At 47.7% G+C, this 15,721-nt stretch overlaps 1 protein-coding gene across 1 annotated transcript in view; it reads right to left on the bottom strand.

Moving 5' to 3' along the window:
* The window catches only part of RPS6KA6 (ribosomal protein S6 kinase A6), a 103,134-nt gene that overhangs the window by 39,179 nt on the left and 48,234 nt on the right, over positions 1 to 15,721 (bottom strand). The gene's annotated exons all lie outside the window — the stretch shown is intronic.

Here is a 15,721-nt window from a genome sequence, read left to right as displayed (position 1 = left end):
CTTCATGTTCTATCAGAGCACCGACATTACAGCAACAAGCATCAGACACCTCCCTCCACCGTCCCGTCTAAGCCACCGCTCTACGTAATGGCGCGGTCATCTGACGCAGCTTCCCTGAAATCATTCATGTTCCCGTAACAATAGCCATGAGTCAGATGAGTGCCAGAGCTGCCAAGACTGTGCAGAGTGGCATCTACTCCCAAATGGGCGCACATCTAGAGACACTTTCCTACTGGCATAATACTACAGATACACTTATAATAATCTGATGCACTTATACAGTCATTCTCCCACAATTTGTTCCACAAACGCTGAAATGTAAAATTGGGGGTCACTACACTTGCGAGACTGGTGTATATATATATATATATATATATATATATATATATATATATTAATTAATCAGCCGCTTAGCTGAATGCATGGCAAAGCATTTATCTTTACATATCAGTAACAGTCCCCAAAATAGCTCCTCCAAGAAATAAACGTCCTTCTGCAACTTTCATTTAAGAACACGGAAAAAGGCATATTACACAGTTTGCCAAAGCCAAAATAAGATTATCAGCATCATCATCTATTGGAACAGAATCACCTGCTGGCTAAACTCTCAGGGAAAATGATTAAAAACGTAATTGCATTTATCAAAGCAGTAACATTAGGAGGAATCATTTCTCAGGAGGAAGATGCCCTTGATTCTCTCTGTAACGCTCCACAAACATTCCATGCGGTATATAAAGTATGTGCAGGGCTTAATATAAATCTTCTGCTAGGGAGATTAGGAAAACATGCGCTGCTACATTTACATCTGACGGATGCTGCAACCCATCCGAGGCGTGCGGCAGCTGGTGACATTTCTGACAGCACTTTCACCAATAAGCCCTGAGCACAGACAGTGCTACTCTACAGCGCAGGCTAGGTGCAGAACTAGATTGTACATAACTGATGTAGTCTAGAACTAGACAGCACGGCTATCAGCACACGGCATGCACGATAAGAGTACCTGGGACATACACTAGCAGTGGTATAGTGGTTCATACTGGTACCTGGGACATACACTAGCAGTGGTATAGTGGTTCATACTGGTACGTGGTATACTAGCAGTGGTATAGTGGTTCATACTGGTACGTGGTATACTAGCAGTGGTATAGTGGTTCATACTGGTACGTGGTATACTAGCAGTGGTATAGTGGTTCATACTGGTACGTGGTATACTAGCAGTGGTATAGTGGTTCATACTGGTACGTGGTATACTAGCAGTGGTATAGTGGTTCATACTGGTACGTGGTATACTAGCAGTGGTATAGTGGTTCATACTGGTACGTGGTACATACACTAGCAGTGGTATAGTGGTTCATACTGGTACGTGGTACATACACTAGCAGTGGTATAGTGGTTCATACTGGTACCTGGGACATACACTAGCAGTGGTATAGTGGTTCATACTGGTACGTGTTCATACTGGTACATGGTACATACACTAGCAGTGGTATAGTGGTTCATACTGGTACGTGGTACATACACTAGCAGTGGTATAGTGGTTCATACTGGTACGTGTTCATACTGGTACTTGGGACATACACTAGCAGTGGTATAGTGGTACATACACTAGCAGTGGTATAGTGGTTCATACTGGTACGTGGTACATACACTAGCAGTGGTATAGTGGTTCATACTGGTACGTGTTCATATTGATACGTGGTACATACACTAGCAGTGGTATAGTGGTTCATACTGGTACCTGGGACATACACTAGCAGTGGTATAGTGGTTCATACTGGTACGTGGTACATACACTAGCAGTGGTACAGTGGTTCATACTGGTACGTGGTACATACACTAGCAGTGGTATAGTGGTTCATACTGGTACGTGGTACATACACTAGCAGTGGTACAGTGGTTCATACTGGTACCTGGGACATACACTAGCAGTGGTATAGTGGTTCATACTGGTATGTGGTACATACACTAGCAGTGGTATAGTGATTCATACTGGTACGTGGTACATACACTAGCAGTGGTATAGTGATTCATACTGGTACGTGGTACATACACTAGCAGTGGTACAGTGGTTCATACTGGTACCTGGGACATACACTAGCAGTGGTATAGTGGTTCATACTGGTACGTGGTACATACACTAGCCGTGGTATAGTGGTTCATACTGGTACGTGGTACATACACTAGCCATGGTATAGTGGTTCATACTGGTACGTGGTACATACACTTGCAGTGGTACAGTGGTTCATACTGGTACGTAGTATACTAGCAGTGGTATAGTGGTTCATACTGGTACGTGGTATACTAGCAGTGGTATAGTGGTTCATACTGGTACGTAGTATACTAGCAGTGGTATAGTGGTTCATACTGGTACGTGGTATACTAGCAGTGGTATAGTGGTTCATACTGGTACGTAGTATACTAGCAGTGGTATAGTGGTTCATACTGGTACGTAGTATACTAGCAGTGGTATAGTGGTTCATACTGGTACGTAGTATACTAGCAGTGGTATAGTGGTTCATACTGGTACGTAGTATACTAGCAGTGGTATAGTGGTTCATACTGGTACGTGGTATACTAGCAGTGGTATAGTGGTTCATACTGGTACGTGGTATACTAGCAGTGGTATAGTGGTTCATACTGGTACGTGGTACATACACTTGCAGTGGTACAGTGGTTCATACTGGTACGTAGTATACTAGCAGTGGTATAGTGGTTCATACTGGTACGTGGTATACTAGCAGTGGTATAGTGGTTCATACTGGTACGTGGTATACTAGCAGTGGTATAGTGGTTCATACTGGTACGTGGTACATACACTTGCAGTGGTACAGTGGTTCATACTGGTACGTAGTATACTAGCAGTGGTATAGTGGTTCATACTGGTACCTGGTACATACACTAGCCATGGTATAGTGGTTCATACTGGTACGCGGTACATACACTTGTACATACACTAGCAGTGGTACAGTGGCTCATACTGGTACCTGGTACATATACTAGCAGTGGTATAGTGGTTCATACTGGTACGTGGTATACTAGCAGTGGTATAGTGGTTCATACTGGTACGTGGTATACTAGCAGTGGTATAGTGGTTCATACTGGTACGTGGTATACTAGCAGTGGTATAGTGGTTCATACTGGTACGTGGTATACTAGCAGTGGTATAGTGGTTCATACTGGTACGTGGTATACTAGCAGTGGTATAGTGGTTCATACTGGTACGTTGTATACTAGCAGTGGTATAGTGGTTCATACTGGTACGTGGTATACTAGCAGTGGTAAAGTGGTTCATACTGGTACGTAGTATACTAGCAGTGGTATAGTGGTTCATACTGGTACGTGGTATACTAGCAGTGGTATAGTGGTTCATACTGGTACGTGGTATACTAGCAGTGGTATAGTGGTTCATACTGGTACGTGGTATACTAGCAGTGGTATAGTGGTTCATACTGGTACGTGGTACATACACTAGCAGTGGTACAGTGGTTCATACTGGTACGTGGTATACTAGCAGTGGTATAGTGGTTCATACTGGTACGTAGTATACTAGCAGTAGTATAGTGGTTCATACTGGTACGTGGTATACTAGCAGTGGTATAGTGGTTCATACTGGTACGTGGTATACTAGCAGTTGTATAGTGGTTCATACTGGTACGTGGTATACTAGCAGTGGTATAGTGGTTCATACTGGTACGTGGTACATACACTAGCAGTGGTACAGTGGTTCATACTGGTACGTGGTATACTAGCAGTGGTATAGTGGTTCATACTGGTACGTGGTACATACAATAGCAGTGGTACAGTGGTTCATACTGGTACGTGGTATACTAGCAGTGGTATAGTGGTTCATACTGGTACGTAGTATACTAGCAGTGGTATAGTGGTTCATACTGGTACGTGGTATACTAGCAGTGGTATAGTGGTTCATACTGGTACGTGGTATACTAGCAGTTGTATAGTGGTTCATACTGGTACGTGGTATACTAGCAGTGGTATAGTGGTTCATACTGGTACGTGGTACATACACTAGCAGTGGTACAGTGGTTCATACTGGTACGTGGTATACTAGCAGTGGTATAGTGGTTCATACTGGTACGTGGTACATACACTAGCAGTGGTACAGTGGTTCATACTGGTACGTGGTATACTAGCAGTGGTATAGTGGTTCATATTGGTACGTGGTATACTAGCAGTGGTTCATACTGGTACGTGGTACATACACTAGCAGTGGTATAGTGGTTCATACTGGTACGTGGTATACTAGCAGTGGTATAGTGGTTCATACTGGTACGTGGTACATACACTAGCAGTGGTATAGTGGTTCATACTGGTACGTGGTACATACACTAGCAGTGGTATAGTGGTTCATACTGGTACGTGGTACATACACTAGCAGTGGTATAGTGGTTCATACTGGTACGTGGTACATACACTAGCAGTGGTTGCAGTGTAAAAATAATGCAGCCAGTATTTACCCTGCACAGAAACAAAAAAAACTCACCCAAATCTCACTCTCTCTGCACATGTTACATCTGCCCCACCTGCAGCGCACATGGTTTTTGCCCATTTTGAGAACAAATTTGTACTGTGATAAGATCTGAATAAGGGTCGATGTCTAGGTCAACAATGACACAATATCAGCATGGAAGAGGTTGACATAAGTTTTGTTGTGATTTTTTATTTTCTGTTCTTTGAACCTTTTCAGATTTCACCTCCCATGTGCACTCTGATTGGGGATAGTAACATTTGCCCAGAGCAGTGGTAGCGGAGCGGGATCAGGCGTCAACATCAAAATACAACAGGAAAATCTCAAACTCATGTCAACCTCTTCAGGTGCTGACTTTTTCTATGTCGTCCTTTAGCAGTTACAGACCTAATGACTGTCGAATTAGACACTTGCTATACCACACACCCCAATCATGCTACGGGCCAGGTGCCTCGCTTGTGTCGATCCTATGTGAGTCGACCTAGCCATTCGGATGCCATTTACAAATTACAAACAACAAAGTACGCCAACCAATCGTAACGTTCCATACACCAAAAGGAAAACCGCCTGAAAAGCAAAAATATAAAACACAAAAACAACAACACACATTTCTTTGATGGTATAAACAATGACGAGGAGTTATTTTAGCGCGGGCAAACCGGCATGAAAACAATTCCACGCGTGCAGCCAACCTCCCTCCGCGGAGATGTTCTGTGCTTCGGAATTACCATCATGTGTGAATCGCAGAGGAGTCATGTGGGTGTTTAAAGATGTTCCTGGCAATAGAAACCAAATATTAACCACTGAGTAATCGCGTGTGAAATGCTCAGTGGCTGGAAACAGATTGAGTGGCTTGGCGTGCTGCTAAATGCACAGTCACTCGGAATGTCTCCAAAACGCACAGCGCTCGGACAGCGACACAATGCCGCAACATACCGGTGGAGGGGGTACAACTGCACATACACAGGGGCCAGGCCAAGCAGGCCCAGCTGGAGACAAACACTCAGACAATACACAACGGTGAAGGAGTTTTTGTTTTAGTGCAGAAATGGATTTTTACAGTTATTTTTGGTTTCTTATTATGTTCCGGTGGCGAAGGCTGAGAATTTAGGAGTCTGGTTATAAATGACTTTAATGGCGCTCCGTTTAATCAGCGAAATGTGTTTCAGACCGTGCTGAGGAAGATAACATTACCGGATGTTACCGCGAGTTCATGACAAGTCGGCATACAGAAGGATAGACATCCGTCGGCAATGGACATACCAGGACAGATTTGGAATAATAAAGGGATTATCCAGGGAGTTTATGTGCAATTAATCAGGGTGACGATCGCAGGTTTAGGAATACTGAATTGGTCCATACCCAATAGGAGGCCACAGCCACCCCCCCTGTAGCCACAGCCGTCATGGTGACATTCAGCGCAGCGGCAGACTGAGAGCGCCCGGTTCCACCGCAGCCCGGCACCGTCCTGCAAACCATTTGTTTTATTAATCCAGAAGGTCAAACAGACAAAATCTTTCCTCCCTGGAAACCTCATTACAGCCGCTCCGAGCTCCGCACAGAGAACATTCTTCCAGAATAAAAATAGATTCTTTTAGCCCTAATAGGATGTGACGGCGCCATTTCTTTTCCAATCCCAGATATATTACAGATCTGGCTACAAACCCCATATGCCCGGCATTTGCACACAAACTGCTAATTTCCCAAGGTCAGCGGCTGGGACATCACACAAATGATATAATATCCCTGTGATGACAGGGCGCACAATCCCCTACAGAGCCAGGACAGGACGGAGGGCCGCGGTGGGGGGAGAGGCAGCAGACGCCCGCTGAAGTCTGCACAAAGCATAGGCTGTCTACGGAGCGGGGGTATGCGAATGGCCACATACCGGCGGGTAAAACCAACCCTTTGAGCATCCTGCTTGGCAAATGTCAGGGACCGATGGTTCCATATTAGCCCATCGGCTAAGAAGCCGCAAAGGGCAGCATAGACTGAACTACTGGGTCCATACCAACCTCCAGCACTCCGGCTGCAGGGGAACTACACATTCCAGCATGCCATGTCATAGTCCAGGCATGCTATAACTGTGCTGGGATGTGTAGTTCCTCAGCAGCTGGAAATATAAACGCAGCTACAGCAGATGGAACCCCAAACCTCCCACCACAGGGGCACCCACACACAGCTACAGGAGATGGAACCCCAAACCTCCCACCACAGGGGCACCCGCACACAGCTACAGGAGATGGAACCCCAAACCTCCCACCACAGGTGCACCCGCACACAGCTACAGCAGACGGAACCCCAAACCTCCCACCACAGGGGCACCCACACACAGCTACAGGAGACTGAACCCCAAACCTCCCACCACAGGGGCACCCGCACACAGCTACAGGAGACGGAACCCCAAACCTCCCACCACAGGTGCACCCGCACACAGCTACAGGAGACGGAACCCCAAACCTCCCACCACAGGTGCACCGTCACACAGCTACAGGAGATGGAACCCCAAACCTCCCACCACAGGGGCACCGGCACACAGCTACAGCAGATGGAACCCCAAACCTCCCACCACAGGTGCACCGGCACACAGCTACAGCAGATGGAACCCCAAACCTCCCACCACAGGGGCACCCACACACAGCTACAGGAGACTGAACCCCAAACCTCCCACCACAGGGGCACCTGCACACAGCTACAGGAGACGGAACCCCAAACCTCCCACCACAGGTGCACCCGCACACAGCTACAGGAGACGGAACCCCAAACCTCCCACCACAGGTGCACCGTCACACAGCTACAGGAGATGGAACCCCAAACCTCCCACCACAGGGGCACCGGCACACAGCTACAGCAGATGGAACCCCAAACCTCCCACCACAGGTGCACCGGCACACAGCTACAGCAGATGGAACCCCAAACCTCCCACCACAGGGGCACCCGCACACAGCTACAGGAGATGGAACCCCAAACCTCCCACCACAGGTGCACCGGCACACAGCTACAGCAGATGGAACCCAAAACCTCCCACCACAGGGGCACCCGCACACAGCTACAGGAGATGGAACCCCAAACCTCCCACCACAGGGGCACCGGCAGCACACAGCTACAGGAGATGGAACCCCAAACCTCCCACCACAGGTGCACCGGCAGCACACAGCTACAGGAGATGGAACCCCAAACTTCCCACCACAGGTGCACCCGCACACAGCTACAGGAGATGGAACCCAAAACCTCCCACCACAGGGGCACCCGCACACAGCTACAGGAGATGGAACCCCAAACCTCCCACCACAGGTGCACCGGCAGCACACAGCTACAGGAGATGGAACCCCAAACTTCCCACCACAGGTGCACCCGCACACAGCTACAGGAGATGGAACCCCAAACCTCCCACCACAGAGGCACCCGCACACAGCTACAGGAGATGGAACCCCAAACCTCCCACCACAGGTGCACCCGCACACAGCTACAGGAGAAGGAACACCCAAACCTCCCACCACAGGTGCACCCGCACACAGCTACAGGATACGGAACCCCAAACCTCCCACCACAGGGGCACCCGCACACAGCTACAGGAGATGGAACCCCAAACCTCCCACCACAGGTGCACCCGCACACAGCTACAGGAGATGGAATCCCAAACCTTCCACCACAGGTGCACCGGCACACAGCTACATTAGATGGAACCCCAAACCTGCCACAACAGGGGCACCGGTACACAGCTACAAGAGATGTAACCCCAAACCTCCCACCACAGGTGCACCCGCACACAGCTACAGGGGATGGAACCCCCAAACCTCCCACCACAGGTGCACCGGCGCACAGCTTCAGGAGATGGAACCGCAAACCTCTCACCACAGGTGCACCCACACACAGCTACAGGAGATGGAACCGCAAACCTCTCACCACAGGTGCACCCACACACAGCTACAGGAGATGGAACCCCAAACCTCCCACCACAGGGGCACCGGCACACAGCTACAGCAGATGGAACCCCAAACCTCCCACCACAGGTGCACCGGAACACAGTTACAGCAGATGGAACCCCAAACCTCCCACCACAGGGGCACCCGCACACAGCTACAGGAGATGGAACCCCAAACCTCCCACCAGAGGGGCACCCGCACACAGCTACAGGAGATGGAACCCCAAACCTCCCACCACAGGGGCACCCACACACAGCTACAGGAGAAGGAACACCCAAACCTCCCACCACAGGGGCACCTGCACACAGCTACAGGAGATGGAACCCCAAACCTCCCACCACAGGGGCACCTGCACACAGCTACAGGAGATGGAACCCCAAACCTCCCACCACAGGTGCACCCGCACACAGCTACAGGAGAAGGAACACCCAAACCTCCCACCACAGGTGCACCCGCACACAGCTACAGGAGAAGGAACACCCAAACCTCCCACCACAGGTGCACCTGCACACAGCTACAGGATACGGAACCCCAAACCTCCCACCACAGGTGCACCCGCACACAGCTACAGGAGAAGGAACACCCAAACCTCCCACCACAGGGGTACCGGCACGCAGCTACAGGAGATGGAACCCCAAACCTCCCACCACAGGTGCACCCGCACACAGCTACAGGAGATGGAACCCCAAACCTCCCACCACAGGGGCATCGGCACACAGCTACAGCAGATGGAACCCCAAACCTTCCACCACAGGTGCACCGGCACACAGCTACAGGAGATGGAACCCCAAACCTCCCACCACAGGTGCACCGGCACACAGCTACAGGAGATGGAACCCCAAACCTCCCACCACAGGTGCACCAACACACAGCTACAGGAGATGGAACCCCAAACCTCCCACCACAGGTGCACCCGCACACAGCTACAGGAGATGGAATCCCAAACCTTCCACCACAGGTGCACCCGCACACAGCTACAGGAGATGGAACCCCAAACCTCCCACCACAGGTGCACCAACACACAGCTACAGGAGATGGAACCCCAAACCTCCCACCACAGGTGCACCCGCACACAGCTACAGGAGATGGAATCCCAAACCTTCCACCACAGGTGCACCCGCACACAGCTACAGGAGAAGGAACACCCAAACCTCCCACCACAGGTGCACCCGCACACAGCTACAGGAGATGGAACCCCAAACCTCCCACCACTGGTGCACCGGCACACAGCTACAGGAGATGAAACCCCAAACCTCCCACCACAGGTGCACCCGCACACAGCTACAGGAGAAGGAACACCCAAACCTCCCACCACAGGTGCACCGGCACGCAGCTACAGGAGATGGAACCCCAAACCTCCCACCACAGGTGCACCAACACACAGCTACAGGAGATGGAACCCCAAACCTCCCACCACAGGTGTACCCGCACACAGCTACAGGAGATGGAACCCCAAACCTCCCACCACAAGTGCACCGGCACACAGCTACAGGAGATGGAACCCCAAATCTCCCACCACAGGTGCACCCGCACACAGCTACAGGAGATGGAACCCCAAACCTCCCACCACAGGTGCACCGGCACACAGCTACAGGAGATGGAACCCCAAATCTCCCACCACAGGTGCACCCGCACACAGCTACAGGAGACGGAACCCCAAACCTCCCACCACAGGTGCACCCGCACACAGCTACAGGAGACGGAACCCCAAACCTCCCACCACAGGTGCACCGGCACACAGCTACAGGAGATGGAACCCCAAACCTCCCACCACAGGTGCACCGACACACAGCTACAGGAGATGGAACCCCAAACCTCCCACCACAGGGGCACCCGCACACAGCTACAGGAGATGGAACCCAAAACCTCCCACCACAGGGGCACCGGCACACAGCTACAGGAGATAGTACCCCAAACCTCCCACCACAGGTGCACCCGCACACAGCTACAGGAGAAGGAACACCCAAACCTCCCACCACAGGTGCACCCGCACACAGCAACAGGAGATGGAACCCCAAACCTCCCACCACAGGTGCACCCGCACACAGCTACAGGAGATGGAACCCCAAACCTCCCACCACAGGTGCACCCGCACACAGCTACAGGAGATGGAACCCCAAACCTCCCACCACAGGGGCACCGGCATACAGCTACAGGAGATGGAACCCCAAACCTCCCACCACAGGTGCACCGGCACACAGCTACAGGAGATGGAACCCCAAACCTCCCACCACAGGGGCACCGGCATACAGCTACAGGAGATGGAACCCCAAACCTCCCACCACAGGTGCACCGGCACACAGCTACAGGAGATGGAACCCCAAACCTCCCACCACAGGTGCACCCGCACACAGCTACAGGAGATGGAACCCCAAACCTCCCACCACAGGGGCACCGGCATACAGCTACAGGAGATGGAACCCCAAACCTCCCACCACAGGTGCACCGGCACACAGCTACAGGAGATGGAACCCCAAACCTCCCACCACAGGTGCACCGGCACACAGCTACAGGAGATGGAACCCCAAACCTCCCACCACAGGTGCACCCGCACACAGCTACAGGAGATGGAACCCCAAACCTCCCACCACAGGTGCACCCGCACACAGCTACAGGAGATGGAACCCCAAACCTCCCACCACAGGTGCACCCGCACACAGCTACAGGAGATGGAACCCCAAACCTCCCACCACAGGTGCACCGGCACACAGCTATACAATAAGTAGTCAGATACGCATTAACCTAACATTTATCTCCTAGTAATTGCCAGCGAATGGTAAGTAGACGTAGACTCAGGGCGTTTCCTCGCCCCACCTACGCATTACACCTTGTACAATGCTGCTGACAAAGTCAATGAAATTATTTTGAGACCAACATATACGTTAATGACTTTTCCAAGGAAAGTCTTCAAAGCTTTTCCAGCATTTGTGAATAAGACCCACAGCGCTTATAGGTGTTTATGGAGTCCGTACGCTGAGCGCATGCGCTTTGGTTCTCCGCCGCGGCTGATTGCTCAAACTAAAGCACGGCCGGTAATCGGATGGCAATGATCTAATATCAGAGGAAACTGGGTCCAGTACTGGCGGTGCAGCTGGGAGCCAGGCAGACGCGAGCCAGGTGGGCGGAACCGGCGTGTGGCTTGCGCAGCGTGACCTCTGACCAGGCCACACTGCCCAGAGCCGCACAGCAGTTGATGGGAGAACCCAGGGCAGCATCTGAGAAGCGCTCAGACACTGCCCAGCATTAGACTGCACAACTGCAGTCTAATACTAAAATATCCAGAGTGGAAACTTCAATCCCAGGATTTACATTTTTTTGTGGCCAAATCCCAGGATCCCACCGATCCTACCCTAGTATTACGCCTGGTGGAGGTGGTAACGCAACAGCCAATCAGCTCCTAACTCCCATGTTACTGGCAGGGTTTTAAAAATGGCAGTTAGGGTCTGATTTGCTGCTGCATTATCACCGACCACTTTATTATTATTGTTACCAGTTATTACATAGCGCACACATATTCCGCAGCGCTGTACAGAGAATATTATTACCAGTTATTTATATAGTGCACACATATTCCGCAGCGCTGTACAGAGACTATTATTACCAGTTATTATATAGCGCACACATATTCCACAGCGCTGTACAGAGAATATTATTACCAGTTATTATATAGCGCACACATATTCCACAGCGCTGTACAGAGAATATTATTACCAGTTATTATATAGCGCACACATATTCCACAGCGCTGTACAGAGAATATTATTACCAGTTATTATATAGTGCACACATATTCCACAGCGCTGTACAGAGACTATTATTACCAGTTATTATATAGCGCACACATATTCCGCAGCGCTGTACAGAGAATATTATTACCAGTTATTATATAGCGCACACATATTCCGCAGAGCTGTACAGAGACTATTATTACCAGTTATTATATAGCACACACATATTCCGCAGCGCTGTACAGAGACTATTACCAGTTATTATATAGCGCACACATATTCCGCAGCACTGTACAGAGACTATTATTACCAGTTATTATATAGCGCACACATATTCCGCAGCACTGTACAGAGACTATTATTACCAGTTATTATATAGCGCACACATATTCCGCAGCGCTGTACAGAGACTATTATTACCAGTTATTATATAGCGCACACATATTCCGCAGCACTGTACAGAGACTATTATTACCAGTTATTATATAGCGCACACATATTCCGCAGCGCTGTACAGAGAATATTACTACCCGTTATTATATAGCGCACACATATTCCGCAGCACTGTACAGAGACTATTATTACCAGTTATTATATAGCGCACACATATTCTGCAGCGCTGTACAGAGACTATTATTACCAGTTATTATATAGCACACACATATTCCACAGCCCTGTACAGAGAATATTATTACCAGTTATTATATAGCGCACACATATTCCGCAGCACTGTACAGAGACTATTATTACCAGTTATTATATAGCGCACACATATTCCGCAGCGCTGTACAGAGACTATTATTACCAGTTATTATATAGCGCACACATATTCCGCAGCACTGTACAGAGACTATTATAACCAGTTATTATATAGCGCACACATATTCCACAGCCCTGTACAGAGAATATTATTACCAGTTATTATATAGCGCACACATATTCCGCAGCACTGTACAGAGACTATTATTACCAGTTATTATATAGCGCACACATATTCCGCAGCGCTGTACAGAGACTATTATTACCAGTTATTATATAGCGCACACATATTCCACAGCGCTGTACAGAGAATATTATTACCAGTTATTATATAGCGCACACATATTCCGCAGCGCTGTACAGAGAATATTATTACCAGTTATTATATAGCGCACACATATTCCGCAGCGCTGTACAGAGACCATTATTACCAGTTATTATATAGCGCACACATATTCCACAGCGCTGTACAGAGACTATTATTACCAGTTATTATATAGCGCACACATATTCCGCAGCACTGTACAGAGACTATTATTACCAGTTATTTATATAGCGCACACATATTCCGCAGCACTGTACAGAGACTATTATTACCAGTTATTTATATAGCGCACACATATTCCGCAGCGCTGTACAGAGATTATTATTACCAGTTATTATATAGCGCACACATATTCCGCAGCGCTGTACAGAGAATATTATTACCAGTTATTATATAGCGCACACATATTCCGCAGCACTGTACAGAGAATATTATTACAGTTATTATATAACACACACATATTCCGCAGCGCTGTACAGAGACTATTATTACCAGTTATTATATAGCGCACACATATTCCGCAGCACTGTACAGAGAATATTATTACCAGTTATTATATAGCGCACCCATATTCCGCAGCGCTGTAGAGAATATTATTACCAGTTATATTATATAGCGCACACATATTCCGCAGCACTGTACAGAGACTATTATAACCAGTTATTATATAGCGCACACATATTCCACAGCCCTGTACAGAGAATATTATTACCAGTTATTATATAGCGCACACATATTCCGCAGCACTGTACAGAGACTATTATTACCAGTTATTATATAGCGCACACATATTCCGCAGCGCTGTACAGAGACTATTATTACCAGTTATTATATAGCACACCTATTCCGCAGCGCTGTACAGAGACTATTATTACCAGTTATTATATAGCGCACACATATTCCACAGCGCTGTACAGAGACCATTATTACCAGTTATTATATAGTGCACACATATTCCACAGCGCTGTACTGAGACTATTATTACCAGTTATTATATAGCGCACACATATTCCGCAGCACTGTACAGAGACTATTATTACCAGTTATTATATAGCGCACACATATTCCACAGCGCTGTACAGAGACCATTATTACCAGTTATTATATAGCGCACACATATTCCACAGCGCTGTACAGAGACTATTATTACCAGTTATTATATAGCGCACACATATTCCGCAGCACTGTACAGAGACTATTATTACCAGTTATTTATATAGCGCACACATATTCCGCAGCACTGTACAGAGACTATTATTACCAGTTATTTATATAGCGCACACATATTCCGCAGCGCTGTACAGAGATTATTATTACCAGTTATTATATAGCACACACATATTCCGCAGCGCTGTACAGAGAATATTATTACCAGTTATTATATAGCGCACACATATTCCGCAGCACTGTACAGAGAATATTATTACAGTTATTATATAACACACACATATTCCGCAGCGCTGTACAGAGACTATTATTACCAGTTATTATATAGCGCACACATATTCCGCAGCACTGTACAGAGAATATTATTACCAGTTATTATATAGCGCACCCATATTCCGCAGCGCTGTAGAGAATATTATTACCAGTTATATTATATAGCGCACACATATTCCGCAGCGCTGTACAGAGAATATTATTACCAGTTATATTATATAGCGCACACTTATTCCGCAGCGCTGTACAGAGATTATTATTACCAGTTATTATATAGCGCACACATATTCCGCAGTGCTGTACAGAGAATATTATTACTAGTTATTTATATAGCGCACACATTTTCCGCAGCGCTGTACAGAGACTATTATTACCAGTTATTATATAGCGCACACATATTCCGCAGCGCTGTACAGAGACTATTATTACCAGTTATTATATAGCGCACACATATTCCACAGCGCTGTACAGAGACTATTATTACCAGTTATTATATAGCGCACACATATTCTGCAGCGCTGTACAGAGAATATTATTACCAGTTATTATATAGCGCACACATATTCCGCAGCGCTGTACAGAGACTATTATTACCAGTTATTATATAGCGCACACATATTCCGCAGTGCTGTACAGAGAATATTATTACTAGTTATTTATATGGCGCACACATATTCCGCAGCGCTGTACAGAGACTATTATTACCAGTTATTATATAGCGCACACATATTCCGCAGCGCTGTACAGAGAATATTATTACCAGTTATTTATATAGAGCACACATATTCCACAGCGCTGTACAGAGACTATTATTACCAGGTATTATATAGCGAACACATATTCCACAGCGCTGTACAGAGACTATTATTACCAGTTATTTATATAGCGCACACATATTCTGCATCACTGTACAGAGAATATTATTACCAGTTATTTATATAGCGCACACATATTCCACAGCGCTGTACAGAGACTATTATTACCAGTTATTTATATAGCGCACACATATTCTGCATCACTGTACAGAGAATATTATTACCAGTTATTTATATAGCGC

Source organism: Crinia signifera, chromosome 9 (assembly GCF_055691185.1).
Source record: "Crinia signifera chromosome 9, ASM5569118v1, whole genome shotgun sequence".
In the NCBI taxonomy this organism is placed as follows: Eukaryota; Metazoa; Chordata; class Amphibia; order Anura; family Myobatrachidae; genus Crinia; species Crinia signifera.
This window is presented reverse-complemented; position numbering and strand designations above follow the sequence as displayed.